This window comes from Populus trichocarpa, chromosome 7, assembly GCF_000002775.5.
Source record: "Populus trichocarpa isolate Nisqually-1 chromosome 7, P.trichocarpa_v4.1, whole genome shotgun sequence".
NCBI lineage: Eukaryota > Viridiplantae > Streptophyta > Magnoliopsida > Malpighiales > Salicaceae > Populus > Populus trichocarpa.
The window spans coordinates 6,327,842-6,346,919 of record NC_037291.2 but is presented as its reverse complement, the minus strand read 5'-3'; positions in this window follow the sequence as shown (position 1 = coordinate 6,346,919).

The following is a 19,078-nucleotide window of genomic DNA, read 5'->3' as shown; positions in this document are numbered from 1 at the left end:
AGGGTATACTCCCTAGGACCTAAATTACAAGAAGGGAACATAAGCTAGGGTCTACTCCTGTCGTGCATGCGATGATCCTGAAACAAAATACATATTATTGAAGCGTGAATATTACAATAAATATAACAACATGAATATCTAACAATTTCAACAGGGTAAAATACATTCATAGTTCATTCGCTTCTCCCTTCTCGTTTTTATTAGAATCTCTTTCTTATTCAACTATTAATAACTGTTCCCTCTGCCACTTTCAACCTTCATTCCAGACTTTATGAGATCAACCATGATTATTCTTGCTTATCACATTACCGATACCAATTTCACTGGTATCATCATCATCACCCCATAGGAGTCGATGCAAGGTGATCCCCTTACCCGGGATCCTAACATACACTAAATGTATGCTAGTCCATACATGGCAATCCCCTTACCCGGGATCCTAACATACACTAAATGTATGCAGGTTTATGCCTTAAATCGCACTTCTCATATTTCTTTTGTCAATGATAATTTCATCATTTGGCAATTCACATAACAAGTTTTCACCTTGAATACACATACATTCAGTAATTGACATTTCACATTAGTAATATAAATAAATCATGGAATTAACTAGGAAGTATAGGTGTGATTCACCTACCTGCAATAGAAGCTCTACTCGTGCTCCCTTGCTGCTGCTGCACCACGCCTGTGGTCCCTCCTGCAATTCACAAGTTTATCTCATAAATTTTCCTCACCCAATGATATGTTTTATTATAACCATATCAACAACCAATAAGTCTTTCTTTCAGTCATTTCTTAATATTTTACGTTTTTCTCATTTCACCAATTAATATTGTCATTCTTTGACCAACCACAGTTATCATTCCTTTATATATATATATATATATATATATATATATATATATATATATATAAATCCCAAACTGTTACTGTCTCATTTTTGAACTGTTACTGTCTAGACATTGAACTGTTACTCTCCGTCCTCTCCTCAGATTTTTAACTATATCTAGAGTTATAAAACTCCGATTCAAGCGGGATTAGTCTTGTTGGAAAGCTAAGACATGAGATTACAAGTTTTTTGAAGGAAGGAGAACCCAGTTCTACCTCTAAGACAGTTAAAATTTCTCATCAACGAACCAGACCTACTACCTTATAGGGTCTATCATGACCCAGTCTCGGTTGGTGACCCATAGCTGAAGTTTTATAACTCCAAATTGAGCAAGAACAATTTCATTGATTAGCCAACATCCAAACCTACAATTTCTATGAGGAACCTGATCCTAATTCCTTCATCCTCCTACCTGAAATCTCTGTGAAAGTCAAGAGACGAAACTGTCCAGATTCGTCAATCTTTCCATTTACATACAACACATGAAGTTCTTTAATGTAGCAACTCATACTTTTTCCTCAATTCAAGTCTAAGAACTCAAATCTATAAATTAACATCCAGGCATCAATTCATAATCGACTTGAAATGACTCATAAGAGCAGGTTTAGAATACCTTACCCGGTACGAATCAAGGTTTCGATCCCTCCTTTTCTTTCTAATGACAACCGGCCCTCCCCTCTTCTCTTCTTGTTCAATTTCTCTTGTTAATCCCTTTCCCACTAGTGTTTATTCTACCTATAATCCTTAATCTTGGATGGGTTTTTGAAATTTTGGTGTTTCTCTCTTGATTTGTAAAAATGAATATAAAAACTCCCTCTTTTCTTTCTTTACGTTATCTGCAGATCTGTTTTTGGTGAGAAGAGGAGTATTTATGCTCTATAATTATTTTTATTTGCATTTAGGCCCCATTTTCTTTAAGTGTATTCGTTTTGCCCCCAATTCTTTTTAGTTTAGTTTATTTCCTTTAATTTAATCCAGCCTTTTTTTTCTCTCGGGATTTACATCTAGCTCTCCATTGCATGCTTCAATGATGGTTTGAAGTTGTTTTTGGTGATACATTGTATTGAACTTGTATTTTGATAAATGCATGAAATGTTATTTTTCTTTGCTTAATTTTGATTTGAGTTGTTTGTTACTGTTTACTAGATGTTTAGAAAATATTTTGATGTTTATTTTGTTGAAATAAAATGGTTTTTATATTCTATCAAATATGGTTATAGGTGTTTGATGCTTTTTTTTTTGTTTATTAGTATAATTTTTGGTTCCTGATTTTTATTTGGGTCCCAAGGTGTTTAGAGAGTTGGTTTTGAGTTGAAATTTGATGTTGTTATTGGCTGGCATTGGGGCTAAAGTTTTGAAGGTGAAATCTAATGCATGATTTTGATGATTTGATTTTTTTTATTAGTTCTTTTGATTTAAATATGTTTGATATTAGTAATGTGGTTCGTGAGGACCAAAAGCAGTGTGGTGCCATTTCAGGGGTTTAATAGTGTGCTTGGTTTTTCTAGGTTACTAGGCAATATTCTTCGTGTTCTTAAGAAGAACATTGCCTTAACTTTATGGTTTGGATCTGTTTTGGTTAATTTGTTTGTACTAAACACTTTGTGATACTTGATTAGTTAATAATCTAAGGTTTATTGATATAAATAACAAGTTTTTAATGGGTTTTAATCTTAAGGTTTCAGTGTAGAATTGAAACCCATTTGAACCAAATCGTGTTGATTCCTTGATAATCAAAGTGAATGGATGATAGATTAGTGAAAGGATAATCGAAGTGAATGTCTTTGGTTCGGTTTATGGTCGAAACAAAGATTTCAGGTCGACTCAGTCGGGTCAACCCAGTTGGGTCAAAATTGAGTCAATGGTTAAGACCCTGTTTGGTTGACAATGTTTTTGCTAAAGGTGTTTTTGATTTAAGGGTGTGTTTGCCAAACACCTCTTAGGTCTATTTTGATAGTTTTGATTTTAACAAAAATAAGTTTTTGCATTAAAAAAAACCAAAAAATGATTTTGCTTGTTGCATACGGCTCAATCCTTATAAAAAATTACATTTTATTTATAAAGAGGGGAAAATGTTTTTTTAGCATTGTTTTTAGAAACTTTTTGTGCATTTTTTTTAATTTAAAATAAGTTTGTAAATTTCCTTAAGAATTTGACTAATATCTCAATAACCCTAAAAATTATAATTCCTGAAAATTAATGGTCAACATTTTATTATAAATACCGGACCTATCAGTAGGTTGGTATTTAAGTACTAAGAGATGACTAGAAAATTCTCAGAATTATTTTGGATATTTATCAATTTTAATTGAGAGTATTTTGCACCACAATATACGAGTTGTGAAAAAGACTTTCGCCTTTTAGGATAGGTGAACCCTGTCAAGGCACCTAAATGGATTCTTCCTATAAGAATTTACTTGGACATACAAGCCCGTAATAAATTTAAAATGCTAGATTTATTCATGAGCGTAAAGTTTTGTTCTAAGCCATAGACGTACCACCAATTAGGAACTCATCAACACCTTTAAACCATATCCAGACCATACAATGCAGGTTACCTCAGGTAAAGTTTGCTAGGGGTGCTAATACCTTTTCTAGCCATAACTAGTCCCTTATACTAGAATTTAAGATAAGACTAGTCCACTCGGGTCTCCTAGTGAATCTAAACCAAACAACTAGGTGGAACTCCTTAATCCTGGCGCCGTTACGCCGTGCGGGCTTATGTACGATAGAATAATGACTCCAATAGAGACATTCTATTTTTTACAATATTGGACTAGGCTTTGTGTGTTTTATATAGTTTATATGATTTGATGTGTTTAAATTTTTGCATTTGGTTTTTTTTTTATACTTATTTATGCTTTTGCATGTTTTATCATGCTCATGCATGTACGTTGGATATGAATAAATGTCTTCATGCATCACTAGTCTATTTATGATATATCATTTTGGAATGCACACATATGAAAACTTCAGGTTAGGTGGGGGAGTAGTGGCTTACCCTATGACTTTCTGTCAAGATTTAAGTTCGTGAAACCATCTGACTCTTTATTGACTGCTTGGACTGGTTGATATTGGTATGCATACCATCCCATTACATACTTAGCTCCCGTATAACCTTTAGGTAATCATTGGGACAATAAGAGACCTTTTTTAGACTAAATTATGCTTACCTCAATGTCGTACATAAAAACACATATAACCTACCTGTAGGATGTATGTTCCATAATTAAACATTATTGGATTAAGACATGCTCAACCCTAAAAACCATATTGAAATGTAGGATTTAAGGCTGATAAAGAGATGATCTTTGTTGAATACGGGTTGGATTCTGAATCCCTATAATTGTTATAAGGGGATTGCCTAAGACTAGATAATAGTAAATTACCACCAATAAAAAATATAAGTTGCCCCAGAAAAGACTGTAGAAGCTCATCTTACACATGAAAAGCATCCGCGAGGATGAGTTTTTGAAGAAATATGGGAGGATAGTGGAAATCACAATGGTGTCCGTGTATAATTTAGCAATTAAAGCCTTGATGCATTTTTAGGACCCCAAGTACCAATGCTTTATTTTTAGGAATGTAGACATGTGCTCCACTTTTGAAGAGTATGGTTTACTGACCAAATTTCCTTAAAATCTATACAAAGTCTACTTCCACCAAAGGCATGACCAAGTGCTAACTGAATTCGCCAAATTGATTAAAGTTCCAGATCTCCTTAAAATATTGGAGAAAAGTGCTAGCGGCCTGAAGTGGAAGATGATCAAAGAGGTATTCGAAAAGAGGAAGAATGGATTTATATTTATTAAAGAAAAAGCCAAAATATTTGCTTTAGAAATCTTCAAGTTGGTGTCATTTCCAAACCTCACTAGAATAATCAGTTTAAAGGCGGCTACAATATTTGTTACACATGAAAACGACTTAATAAATCCTATTGTGGCAATATTAACAAAAACTATTTTAACACTCAACCATTGTAGGAGGGTTGACAAAGGATCAATGAGATGTTGTGAACAGTTGTTGTACATATGGCTGATTAGCCATATAGAAACTAAGAAGTTGATATTTAACAACTTCTGATGATGTAGTAAAAATCCTTTGAAGATAGTTAAAGAAGAGGAGTGGAAGGACTTGAGCAAGGAAAACTGGAAAATAAAATTACAAGGAATCCTACAGGGAGAAGTGAAGTGGAAAGCCTCGTGGATGAGAGCAACATATTGCTTAATGAGTTATGGGCAAAGACGATGGGTGCCTCTAATTAGAGTGACTGGATATGTCAGCTACGCGCTCACTTTGGCTGTAAAGAAACTTGGGGGTGTACAACATGTGCCAAGGATGATCGAGTTATCTCAATTTTCTAGATTATTTAAGGACCAATCTACTTTAGAAGTTACGGAGAACATTAAGCAAGACTAAAAACTTCTGGTATTGGTCAAGAAGAAATCAAATGGTTTAAGAGATCCAATTACTAGTGAAAAATATCCAAAGTGAAGAAATCTATCATTAGTCAACATCCCCATGACTCTTGGATTTGAAGTCAGGACTTCGCAAGCTGTTGAACCATTTAAAAGAAAAAGGATTAGTAACGAGAAAGAGTTGAGAGAATATCTGGAAAAGCTTCACTTCAAATAGAGGTGGGCACCAGTAAAGCCGTTAGGATATCTCTCAAGGAGTAACTCCTCACTAAAGAAAAACTGAGAAAGTTTATAAGCAACAATTGAAGAAAAAAGACAAGAAAATCATGTCCTTAGAGAAGCAATTAAAAGAAGAAAAGATGGTTAGAAACCAAGCTGAGGAAGAGCTAGGAGAATTGGGAACACATTGGATGCAAACCAGTACTGAGCTAAAGACTTTGAAAACTAATTTCAACAATTGTCAAGAAAGGACTAATTTGTCTTCAAGGACCAAAACTGAGTTAGAAAGTTGGATTGAGCAGTATGAAAGGCTATACAAGAAGCATGTGATGCTAGAAAGTGAGCTCGCTAACGTGAAAGCCAAAGGAAAAGTTGTCGGTGTCTTTTAAACTGATTTGGATAATAAGAGAAATAAGATCAACTTGCTAGAGAAGAAGCTTGACAAAGAAAATGCCAAGAAAAGATGATTAGTACTTAAAAATGCATTTTTATCAAGGTTTTATATCATCGTTTTGCACTTGAAGTATCAATAATTCCTTAACTAGAGCATCTTTTATAATAACATGTCTGATACTATAAGATACCTTTAATTTATGGTAAATGTTCATCTAAAATGCAGGCCTATCACATAAATCAAAGGATTGATTGATGAGTTTAACTACTGAAATTGAGAAGATAGAGAGGGTTAAACTTAGAAAAGAGATGCTGGTTCAGTCCAAACTGGAACACTTTTCAGTCATTGGGTCATATTTGGAGCTGTAGATCTTGGATTTCAATTTGGTTTATATGGCTAAAAAGCTAAGACATAGGCCTAAAACATTCATGAGGAATACAAGACTCAATTCTGCTGTTTGGAAGTCCAAATCTTAGCAACAATGAAGAAGTCAGAATCTATCCTGCAGCCCAGACACTGTTTAGTGTTCAACCCATATCTCGAGTTTCAGAAGTCCAAATGCACCGATTCGTTTTTTGTTGGAAAGCTGAGACAATTTCATAGAACTTTCATGACTAAAACCTATTCAAATTCTGACGTTAGCAATGGCATTTTAGGCAGACAAGAAGATAAGGATTGTCACCAAGTCAAGATGTGGCCACCCACTCAACAATTAGTCATCAAATCAATAGTTCTATATTTTGGCCTATAAAAGGAGGCATTTGCCATGCATTGAGGCATCTTGGTTTTTAGATCAAGATCATGTTCTTGCTCTCTCTTTATATTTGTAATGCTGAAGTTTTGTTTATATTAATCTCTTGTTTATGCTTTTCATTTCCCTTCCTTTACTTAGTTAACTTATATCTTATTTATGTTCTTATCTTGTTTATTTATGTTTCTCTTCTTCATTATGTTTAGCTAAGTTTATTATGTCAATGTGAAAAGGTTACACTAATGGTGTAAGAATAAGTATAGTATAAACTCAACATGGACTTTAATGTTTGATACTAACATGTTTTGTATTTATTATCTTATTCACTCTTAATACTTTGCTTGTTAAATGGTTAATCTAGATTAAAGTTGTATAACCTTGGTATAACAAATACTTGGTACTTTCATAGCCCAAACTGTATGGTATAACTGACACCTGTGCTATGAAAGGAACTTGATTTGTTGTTAACATAAGTTATAATCATGAATACTTGACAATATTTACAAGTATTAGCATTATTTGAATAAGATAACTAATGTAATCATGTTAACAATTTATAATCCGATTGGAACCTCCTTTGTGTGTGGTTTCCAGTTGAGTAATAAGAGTTTATACTATACTTGTTTGAAATACCATTAGTGGATCCTCTAACCTTGACAATTGTTTTTATCATTGTTTAATCCTTATATTAATATCACATCTCAAAGCTCTTTAACTTATTATTATTATTTATAATTTATATAGTTAACCTCCCTGTGGTTCGACCCCGGTCTTGCCAGGTTATTTATTACTTTGACACTCCTACATTTGGGAGAAGACATCAATTTTTTGATCGTGTCAAAAGACATTTGGAAGAAAAGAACGAACTGCTAAAGCACCATAACTAGATGATTGATACTAACAACAATCAACTAGATATGAACAATATGATACTTTTAGAGAAGATAAGAAACACGGATGATTAGACTAATGAAGACTTTATCTATGCCCGAAGTATTCGCCACAATTCCTGGCAAGTTGGAAGGGATGTCCATCGATATCAAAAAAGCATGATTGAGACTAATGTTTTTCTTAAGGACATAAAAAACAAAAGCTTTGCCTTTCTCCCTATAAATAATGATAATAAGTATATTAGCTTTCAAATGTAAAAGTTTTCATCAACTATTAATGAAAAGGGCTTAGACCCAACCTTTTAAGTAATATCTCTTTGTGACGAGTGTACTTTTATTAAGCATTGGCTCATATTAAATTGTCTCGACAACTATGAAAGGATAACAACCCTACCCGTTTATACAGGAATGGTGGCCATATATTAGCCCGAGGTATAGCTAATCCATATCTAATATACATCATCATGTATATACATCCATATGAAATTATGTTTATGAATTATGGGATGTATATGGAAGGTACTCGAAATATAGGTCCCCCTTCCAGAGTATACAATACTAGGCTTCGCAAAAGGATGAATAATGAAGAGAGGGCTCAACTTAAGGCCCACTACCAAAGAGAGCTGAAAGATGTTAAGAATAATATGGCTTAGATGGCTAGCTTACTCGATAGCCTTACTCGAGTAACTATTGCAAGCGTAGTTTGGGGAAAGGACATCTAGTTAACAACCAACCATGTTACTGCTGTCAATAGCTTTGGTTATCCTTAACTTATAAAACTTGGGGTAAAATCTCGCTACTAGACCATAAGAAACAACAAGCATTTTGATGATTCGCCAGATTACGCCTACTCAAGTGCTAGCTATAATAGTTCTAACAATGGAGGAATCCCACGAGGTTAAATCCTTTGATCATCATGAATAAGATTAGTGGGTTGTCTAAGAGGAAAATTAGGGGTTGTTGAGGGATTTGACATCTATGACCCAGTTGAAGCAGTTGAGATATGCTTGGTGCCAAATGTAGTGGCGCCTAAGAAGTTTAGTGTGCCAAAATTTGTTAAGTATATGGGAATGGAATGCCCTAATACACACTTGAGGTCATACTACAATAAAATGGTAGAAGTCATACGCTATGAGAAGTTGTTAATCCATTTCTTTCAAGATAGCTTGACCAATTCTGCGTTAAGTTGATACATGACCTTGGATAACACAAGGGTTAAGAAATGGAGTGATTTTGCTGATGCTTTCTTGAAACAATACAAGTTCAATATTGACAGCACTACGGACTAGAAAAACTTGATGGTGATGAAGAAGAGCAACAAGGAAATTATAAAAGAGTATGTTCATAGGTGGAAAAACAAAGCAATGCATATTATAAGCATTTGATAGGTAGCTCCACCCAATATTTTTATGATGTTATTATTACTAGGAGAATAGAACAAAGGATAAAAGGTGGTAGAATATCAAAACCTACCGAGAAGAAAGGGTTTAGTAGGGGAAACGAATGTTGATGTGAGTAATGTGGAAAGAAGATAAATAAGGGTAAAAAGAATTACCAAAGCTACCAGGCCCCATCTTCCCAATTATCCAATATTAACTTTCTAAGCCTCTTTCGGTAAACCAGCCCACCAACCCGCTAGAAAACCAAGCCGAAAATAATCCAAGGAGAGTTTATCAAATAAACCTAGAACAACTCCCGCTTTTACCTATACCCTTAAAAGAAATCTATGCAAAATAGTTAAACATAGGTCATGTGGCCCCTCTTTTATTTTCACCACTAAAGCCTCTCTTACCAAATTGGTACAAACCAGATCTAACCTGTGAGTACCATGCCGAAAACCCTGGCCATAATATTAATACTTTCTTAGCATTCAAGAGGAAGCTCTTGCAATTATTCAAAGCAGAATGGATAACCTTTAAAGATACCCCCAACATTAATTCCACCCGCTGCCTAATCATGCTTCTAATAGTGAGGGAGTAAATGTTGTGGAGTTTGGAAGAAAGAAAGAAAAGGTTTTAAGGGTAAATATGGATATGTTATATGACATGCTAGTGTAAGCTGAGTGTTTTCCAACAAAAAATGAATTAGGTTCAAGAAAGAGTGATGATTTTTGTAGGTTCCATGAAGCAATGAAATATAACATTGATGAATGTGAAGAGTTTTACTAGAAGGTGATACAAATAATGACTTGTGGTCTGTTACAAATAAGAAATGAGGAAAATGATGATATCATAGGCATGATAAGTTTCTAAAGGAAGAAAGTAGAGATGTGTAGGCTTCAACATACCGAGAATGGTCCATCGAATCTTGTCCCGACAAGGCCTGTCGTTACCTATAATATGAACTATAATGCATTGCCTTATAATTATAGAAATTCTCTCAATATAGAGGGTCCTGCTCCTATGTTTCAAACCGAAATTGATGGATTAACTCGAAGTGGCAGGTGTTTTACATATGAAGAACTAGAAAGGAAATGAAAAGTCAAATGCAAAGAGGTTGTAGATGCCATCAAAGATATAGAAACAAACAAACCTTGAATGAGGAAGAAGCTGTTGAATTTTTAAAGTTGATGAAGCACAATAAGTATAGTGTGATAGAGCAACTAAAAAAACCCCTACAAGGATACCCCTGATGCCTCTTATCCTGAGTTCTAAGTCACACCATAATGCGTAGCAAAAAGTGTTAAACGAGGCATGTATGCCCCAAGACATGACCCAAAGGACTATGAAGCATCTGGTCAGAAGAATTCATGTGAAAAATTACCTATATTCACTAAAAACAAGCTCGATGCTAGAGGAACGAGTTATAATAAGCCTCTATACATCATTGTAAGGTGCAAGGATTGCACCATTGGAAACGTATTGGTGGATAACGATCCAGCTTTAATTGTACTCCCAAAACATGTGCTGGATGAAATGCTAGTTTATTCAACGCATATGCTATCAAGCATCATGACAACTAGGGCTTATGATGGTTCCCCAAGGGTGGGGACCATTGAAATAGAGTTATTCATTGGCCCACAGGTGTTTTTAGTAACCATGCAAGTGATGAACACCCACCTGTCATACAACATATTATTAGGAAGTCCTTAAATACACGCCGCTAGCGTCATGGCATCATCCTTGCATCAATGTATGAAGTATATTGTGAATGGGACATTGGTGATAATTGAGGCCAAAAAGAACTTGGCAATGGTGCAGAATGTGGTCGTTCTCTACATAAAAGCAGGAGGAAATTGGTGCTAGAAAACACAGTATTAAGATAATCGATAATTTATGAAGCCACAAGAATGGCGGCCAAATATTTCTTAAAGCATAAACTTCATTTCTAGTATAATCCTATCTCTAGGAATCCTGAGAGGATAAGTCCGATAAGGTTAAAGACTGAAAATCATAGATTTGGGCTTGGCTTTAAGCCTAGAACAAAAAATTATAAAAGAGCTATTGATATTCAAACGAGAAAAAATATTGGCCAGGCTGAAAGCAAGGGAACCAGAAAAGGAAGAAATTGTCATCCCTCTGATCGAGAAGGTATCATTCTTAAGGATGTTTATGTAATGCATTATGAAGATATGACGGATGTCCCTACCAAATACTTAGTTGTTATGGGCATCAACATATTGGAACAATATGACAACAAAGTCAAGAGCTGCAATGAGAAAGGAAAGGTTGTGGAATAAGAAGAGTTTCTATCATAACTATATGTCCATACCGTGTAAGAAACATTTGCAAAGATTTTAGTGCAAAAACTAGCAAGTAGTGAAAGATTTCAAAATTAAATGATCCAAGAGACTTTTATAGTCCTCAAAAAGTAATTTTTTCTTTTCATTTTTGTTTAAGGACCTTCATTGTACACATGAACATGAAGGTCCGTAAAGAAATCCAGTTTTGTTTTTAGATTTGTAAGGTAAATATCAGACCTTACGGAGAATAATACTTTATTTTTCTCAAGAAATATCAAGTAATTTATTAGCTAAGTTTTTAAGCAATCTCAAATAATTTTTTTTGCATATTTGAGATGTTGGTTAATTTAGATTATAAGTAACTTCGTTCGCAGCAGACTTCAATTCAAGTAGATGGGACTTTATATTATTGGTTTTTGTACTCGTACCAGTTTGCCGCGCGATAACTAAAGAAAAAATTATCGTAGTTGTGTGAATACTATCATGATTATACTTGATCATAAAAAAAAACATTGTTTTTTATCTTCACATACTTGCCTTTTGTAACAAGTTAGTTGCATGAATATGTTTCTTCTGTCGAACCAGTTATATATCTTATAGAAATTAACAGCATATATGAAACCCAGCTGTGTTCTTAGAGAAGAAAGAAAGAGTGATAGAAAACAACTTCAAAGACGCCAATTGGTATTAATTAACTATTAAAAACAGCCGATGAAACACAAATCAATACAATATGTATCAATGGAAGCCAGATGGGAAAGACTCATTTCAGTCTTGGTCATAATTAAATGCATGATTAGAAGGTGGAGCAATGTTGGACTAATTTTTTATGTCCATTTTTCAAAGTTTATCTTATCTGATTGCTTGTATATATCTTCACTGTTTCTTCGATGAGTGGGGGTTTGTAGATCCTTAATTCATAATCTCTGAAGAAAGATCACTTTGGTGAAATATTGCAGGTTCAAGCTTACCCAAGTGTATCCGTTGTTGGCAGCAATAAGCAACAATAGCTATGTAACCATAGGAATATAAAAATTATATACTTAACTATTTATTGCCTCTGAAAGTACCGAAAGGAAACATTTGAAACATCATGCTCAGATTACTTAATATGAAAAGCCAAAATGTAGTGGAGGCAGCTCATGTATGCAATATAGCTTTAATATTGTTAGCCTGCCTGCATATGTTTCCACATTCTCAACTTTCCTTCTTTGCAGTTGTAGGATTGATTTCTCCTTTTATGATTGATATCTATGCAAATCAGAGAACAGTCACTGTAAATTAATCATTTTTTGCTTCAGATATTGATGTCAAAATACGTTCTCTTATGTCATTCGATTGATGAAACTTTTTTTCTTTTTGTTTAATTAGAGATCTAATAGTTCTTGTGTTATATAATGCTCTGACTTGAATTGAGAATTTTTCGAGTGATCTGAGATCAAATGTCATTCAAAAGAGTTTTCACTTTTTACAACCCAACTATTGAATGAAAAAAATATTTTTGAGGCATTGGCTTGCACCTCAACAGGCACTACTTTTTGTTCTTCATCCCAATTGGATTCGTCAAGACTTTAGCAGAAAAGTAAATTAGAAAAAAAAAAGATCGAGCTTCCTTAATCAATCTGTTTGTTTGTACAATCAGCAATAATATCAATGTCACTGAATACAACAAACCTATCTCTTTTTTGGTTTCTTGCATGTATTGCTTTGTTGATAATGACCATTATCTCTACTGATACCCCATTACCAGCCGCCCCAATAGCTACTTTCTCATCTCAAGCCTTGCTGAATATCACCGTAAATCCTTCAGTTGAGGCAGGATCATTCACATCCCATTCACCAAGTTTTTGTAGAGGCCGACTGTTATGATCTTCTGATGCCATACATAATAGAAGATATCCATAATCTTAAAAAAAGGAGCAGAAAACTTTTGTGTGTCAATAATAATTTACAAAGTTTGACTCTTGAGTAACTGACAATTTTGATGATATTGAAGGCACTTAATGACGAGAAGATTTAATGATGTTTTCACTCGTCTAGAACACGGGGGTTACTATGGTTTGTTATAGGGTTTTGCCGTGTTATGTGAGGTTCACATGATGGCGTGCAAAATTCGTTGCCTTATTTGACGTATAAATATTCTAGGCAGGGATGTCTACAAGATCACATGAGATTAATTCTGTCAGAAGAAAAAGTTAGCAATTCAGCTAAATTTAGTCAGTCCTTCACCGTGAATTATGTGCCAAAATGTGATGTCTTCTAGAAATATATATATTTCCAACGCGGGTTTGATTTTATTTTATTTTTGGTGAATTTATAAAGATATAGATTTTTTCAAACACTGGAGCGGTGTGGTGATGTTCCTAGAATTGGAGAAGAAGAAGAAGAAGAAAGTTTGTGACTTTCTGTGAATGTAAGATCTTCGTATTCCGTCCCATGACAATTAAACATATATATACCATTCACTTTGAGACCGAAGAACTTGTGAAAATTTATTTGGTATGAGAGGAAATGGGTAGAACGTTAATCTCTTATAATTTCTCATCTCATTCGTCTTTATTTGGTAGACAAAATTTGGAAGAAAGAAAAATTATGAAGGATGAGGTTAAGCGTTACACTCCATGACCAATGGGTTAAAAAGTTGTGAAGGGGAAATTCCTTTTATATTTTGTGCTTTCCCTCTCAATTTTGAATTTAACCTATTTGTCTTACACCTTGCATATATGAATCCACCAATATATATATATATATATATATATATATATATATATATATATATGAAAAACATGTTTTTTTATTCATCACAAATTCTCTCTTTCTTAGTCAAGTTACCTTATTGCTCTCTCCCCCAATCTTTTTGAAGTGCTCATTGACATCAGCGCTGTCTCATACCAATCACTTAACAAGCAAAATCTTGAAATAGGGATAAGTAAATAGAATTAATGGACCTTGGCGCAACTAGTATTGAATCCTCTTCCATGCTCTGTACAGTCACATGATCTTAATCTCACTAATATGGTACAATTTTTAAAAAGAGAAACAATAGTCTCCTGCAACATTGTATATTTCAAAATCTTGAGATACATTAACAAATCTTCAAACAAAAGAATAAAAATTGAAATATCATAAAATAAGAACTTTAAAAAAGAAGTGATGATGTCCCAAAAATTCAAGAAGCTTGAGAACAAAACTTATATATCCGATAATTAGTTAATCTCTTGATTATAGCGATCTTTTCTTCTCTCCCTATGTGGCTGGTAGTCAATACCTGATACCTGGTAGGGCAAGGTTGCAATGAGTGGTACCTAAATAAGATCTTTTTTTATGGAAACAAAAGAGGACAACGGTCCATTAGACTGAGCCCCAAAACTAAAAGAGGTGAAGCCCTAACATCCACTTTTGGTAGTGGGAGAGTTGCTTTACTTATATGGGAAGTACTTCTCCTGCCGCTAATAGTAAACCTCATAAGAGAGGAAGACTGCCTTAGGCTCTTAAGGATAATGCTCTTAGCACTCTAGGTATGGAGGACATTGATTTCGTTAATGTTCGACAGACAAGAAAGTACACAACTCAAATGCCTATTGAGGCTAAGCGTATCAACCAATTAACCTTGGGCTCTGCTTGGGGCATTTGGAAATTACATTCACCTTCTACATATATGCTTTGGGGTACACCTTTCCTCTTTAAGGATTTATGAGGGGATTTTTAGATATTACCCAGGCCAGCTACACCCCAACAAGTGGATAATTTTTAGGACCTATTACCATCTAGCTACTGGCATCAATGGTGGCAATGACATGCGTTGATTTTTTTTCCCCTTCACCAACAGGCCTGTATGAGTCATAAAGGGAGCCTTGTAGGGAAAACTTGCTCATGTCAGAAAATAGAGAATGAGGTGGCTAATATTTAGGTAGTCAGCCCTAAAGATAAGATGCAATAGATTTGGGGTTACTCCCACTATTGGTGGGTACCTCCCTCTAAAGTTTTCAATATACCTCATCTGAGCTTGAATGAGAAGAAGACATATGTTGTATTGGCATCGGCCTCAACCGAGTACGAAGTCAATAAGATGGCCCGAGGGAATTACCATGCTCTATTGTAAAATGTGTAGTTTCCTTACCCTTTTTGTTTTTATTACATCTAAGTTAACTACTACCTTTATTTTTGTATAGGATTGACAATTAAAGGAGAACGAGAAACTTCAGCAAGGTTTGTAGAGGAAAGTTCACTAAGAGGATCTTTGTCTCTTATCTTGAGTATAAGCAAGACTAAAGAATAGATGGAGGGCAACCTCATCATCATCAATGAACTCCCTATCCTAGAGGATGCAATGGTGGGAGCCAAAACTCTTATAAAAATGAAAGCTAAGGGTAGTCACTCTCTCTTTTTAGGGAGTCAAAAATATTTGACCTTTTGAAGTGTTTGCGGACGTTGTGGCCTACTTTAAGAGAAGAAGAGTCTTCACCCTTGTAGAGACTAGTGTTTTAGCCTCGAGGCTCTCGACCATAGAGGCTCTTATGATGGCATTTCCTCTACCTCGACTTCCAACCTTGTCTGCAGAGGTTGTAGTAGTTAGGCTCTCTACTTAGGCTTTTCTCGAGGAAACTAATTTTAAGGATGTTTTTGCTGCCTCGCTCTTTATTAAGCTCCCTTCAGTTTCCCCACCTTAACTAATGAGGAGAGATAGCTTATGAAGGTTATTATTGGTGGAAGGTCAAGCCTTGGGAGACTAGCCTCAAGGTGTGAGATTGCAAGAGAGGATCCCTGACCATTCCCTCAAACCTCTCAATGATGTCTGATGAGAGCTATTATCACCATTTGGCCTTAACTTGACAAATGACCTTTAATGTAAAGAAATTTCTCATTTGTTGTAGTTTTGTTTTATAACCATTGTTCATAACACTTAGATTCGATAGACTTTCATAATGTGTGTCATTCCAAGAGGCGCTAGATGGCAAAGAGGAACCATGTAAGGGAGGCCATTTCTAAAAATATAGGAAAATAGGTTTTCTTTGAGTGTCTAAAAGAGGAGAAGGCTATTGTGGGGCCAAATTGAGGAACCTTAAGGTGGCCTATTCATCATTGAAAGAACATATATAAGGTGTTGTTCTTCAATTGGGCTACAATGATAAATTATTTGAGGCCACTTATAATCAAGTGGATATCATGAAATGAGAGATTCTTGAGGCAAAAATCACCCAAGATGGTCTAAAAGTTAAGCTTCTTACTATCAGGGAAGAAGCCTAAAGCTCTCGGGCTCAACTAAAGGCTTTGAGGAACTCTCCTGGAGAGTTTTAGGAATTTTTTAGGGGTCTACAACTTTGTTCGAGATTGTTAGAGATAAGATATTTCTTGTCATATCCAGCCTATATTTCTTCAATCAATCATGGGGAGTGTAGATGGACTTCAGTGCTGCTTTCCAACCAGTCCCGATACCTGACTTTGCAGATGTGTTCCCTGTTAGAGTAGTTGTTGCCCAACATTGGGAATATCTAGTTGAAGAGCCCGAGCTAGATATATGACCCTCGTTCCCCCATCCCTTTACTTATTATATACACAACCCCAGTCTTGTAGGGTTAATTCATGTAACATATATTTAGTTTTATTTTATGAATTTGATTATTTTCATTTCTTTGTTGACTTGTGTTGTCTATATGGATCTAACTCTCGTAGTAAAAATTCCACGCGAGGTTTGAGGCCTTTAAGAAAAGTTTTGAAAACCTATATCGGTTTAACACCCATACTTAGAAAAATATTGAGGGAATTCTCTAGCCAATCTACATGGGTCTAACGCCCATAATAAAAATTCTATGCAAGGTTTAAAAGGCCTTAAGAAATTATTGAAAATCTGTATCGGTCCAACACCTATACCTAGGAAAATCAAATTTTGGTAGGAATAGAGCTTTGAATCTTGCCTTTCTACACATATATGGCAAGAAAAATAAAAAAAGAAAGATCATGGAAATCACAGCTTTCAAATTCAAATCTCGCATTCTACTAGTGTTGACATTCGACCATTCCAACTTGAATATCTTGAACTACAAAAGTTCAATTGATGCAAACTCAATTTTTTTGTATTCCTGACTTGAAGACCTATTAGCCTAACAATTGTTAGCAGAAAAAGAGTTCATATGAGAGAGAGATGATTTTTCTAAGATGACACATTAATTCTGCCAGCAGACAAGTTTTGTGAAGAAACAAGTCTAAAGTACTTCTCAAAGCATCCAAACCATCATCCAAGTCTTTATTTCAACAATTTAGCTCCTCTAAGTTAAAAGTCAAAGCTTGAAGATTTTATGAAAGGCTATTTCTCCTTTTTTTAGGAAAATAGTTGTTAAAAAGCTTAAATGTAAATTGTCTACTTAGAAAATGACTATTTTGTAGAAAAGGGATTAGGGTTTCCTAGGATATAAAAAGAAAAGGAGAAAGGAAAAGAGAGGACGGCTAGCCAAGAGAGATAAAACGCACATTCCTCCAACAAAACCTGAAATCATGTTTTCTCATTCTTTTTGATTAAGTATTCAGTAGACATGCAAGGCTAAACTCTTTTTCTTGGTTGCAAGGACATGGAAACCTTCAGATTTCAAGAACTGTAAAATTTATTTTACCTTTTCTTTTCAGTTTATATGATGAATATGTTTGTTCTCCTTTGCTTATTTTTCATATGATTGTTTATTTTAATTGTTACAGCAGACTCTAAGTTATTATTATAGACAATCTATTGCTAAGTTCTATATCAAAATCGGAGTTGTGGTATATGAACTTGTGAAGCAACTGAATTTAATAATTATGGCGGATGTATGTTATTAACCTTAGGGAGAACATTCGAATGATCAAATAAAACATGGACTATGGACAATTATGTTGTCTAGATTAATCAACTCATCTAGTTCTTAAGGCTACTATTGAATTGAATTACTAGTGTGGACATTGTGGTTGTTTGATGGTTAGGATTAGTTATACAGCGGATCTGTTAACTAATCAACATAAGAAAATATAAATATTCAGAGTATAAATTGACGTTTCGTTTTCATGATCAGTTCTGATTTCTGTAGGTAGACGTTTATTTGCGAACAATGTTTGTTTTTCTTGATAAATTTTGGTTTTCTTTGATTTAACATTGATTGCTTCTTTCTGTTTACTTTTGTTTTAGCCTAGATAACCTCCAAACCCCTTCTTAATTGCATATCATCTAGCATAAAAATATGACTTGAACCTTCCTCATGGGATCGACCCCTTGCTTGCTCTATACTATCTTGTGTGTTGTGTTTTAAGCTAGGGTAATTAATTTATGTGATCGAGACATCGCAACAGTTTTACAGTTTCAACCAACATTTCATTTGTACTTGTTGAAAGCTTTTCAAAATCTCGAGGCTCCAACTACATTCGTGAAGTTGGCAAACACATAACCTAAATTTTCTCATCTCATTAAGTTCGTGGGCAAGTAGAAGAAATCATACTCTGACTTAGAGTGAACAAATTACTACCCAACCTTTTCTACTTAATGAAGAGTTGTTGGAACTCTAATGGAGCAAATGTGCCAATAACTGTAGGGAGATTTGTGACACATCCCATTCAAGGAGTGTTTTGATCATTTGCCTTTTATAGTGATTAGGGATATTAATAACTAGTTCATAAAGAACATTTGATGGCTTTTTAATCTTTGCTCACTAACAACGTCAATTGATGATCTTCTAAAAATCCAAGTAGTTTGAGAACAAGGCATATGTATCGGATAATTGTTAACCTTTTGATTCAAGAAATGTTTTCTTCTCTGGTAGCTATTACCTGATGCCTGGTAGGCCAAGGGAGCTATGTCTGGTACCTAAAAA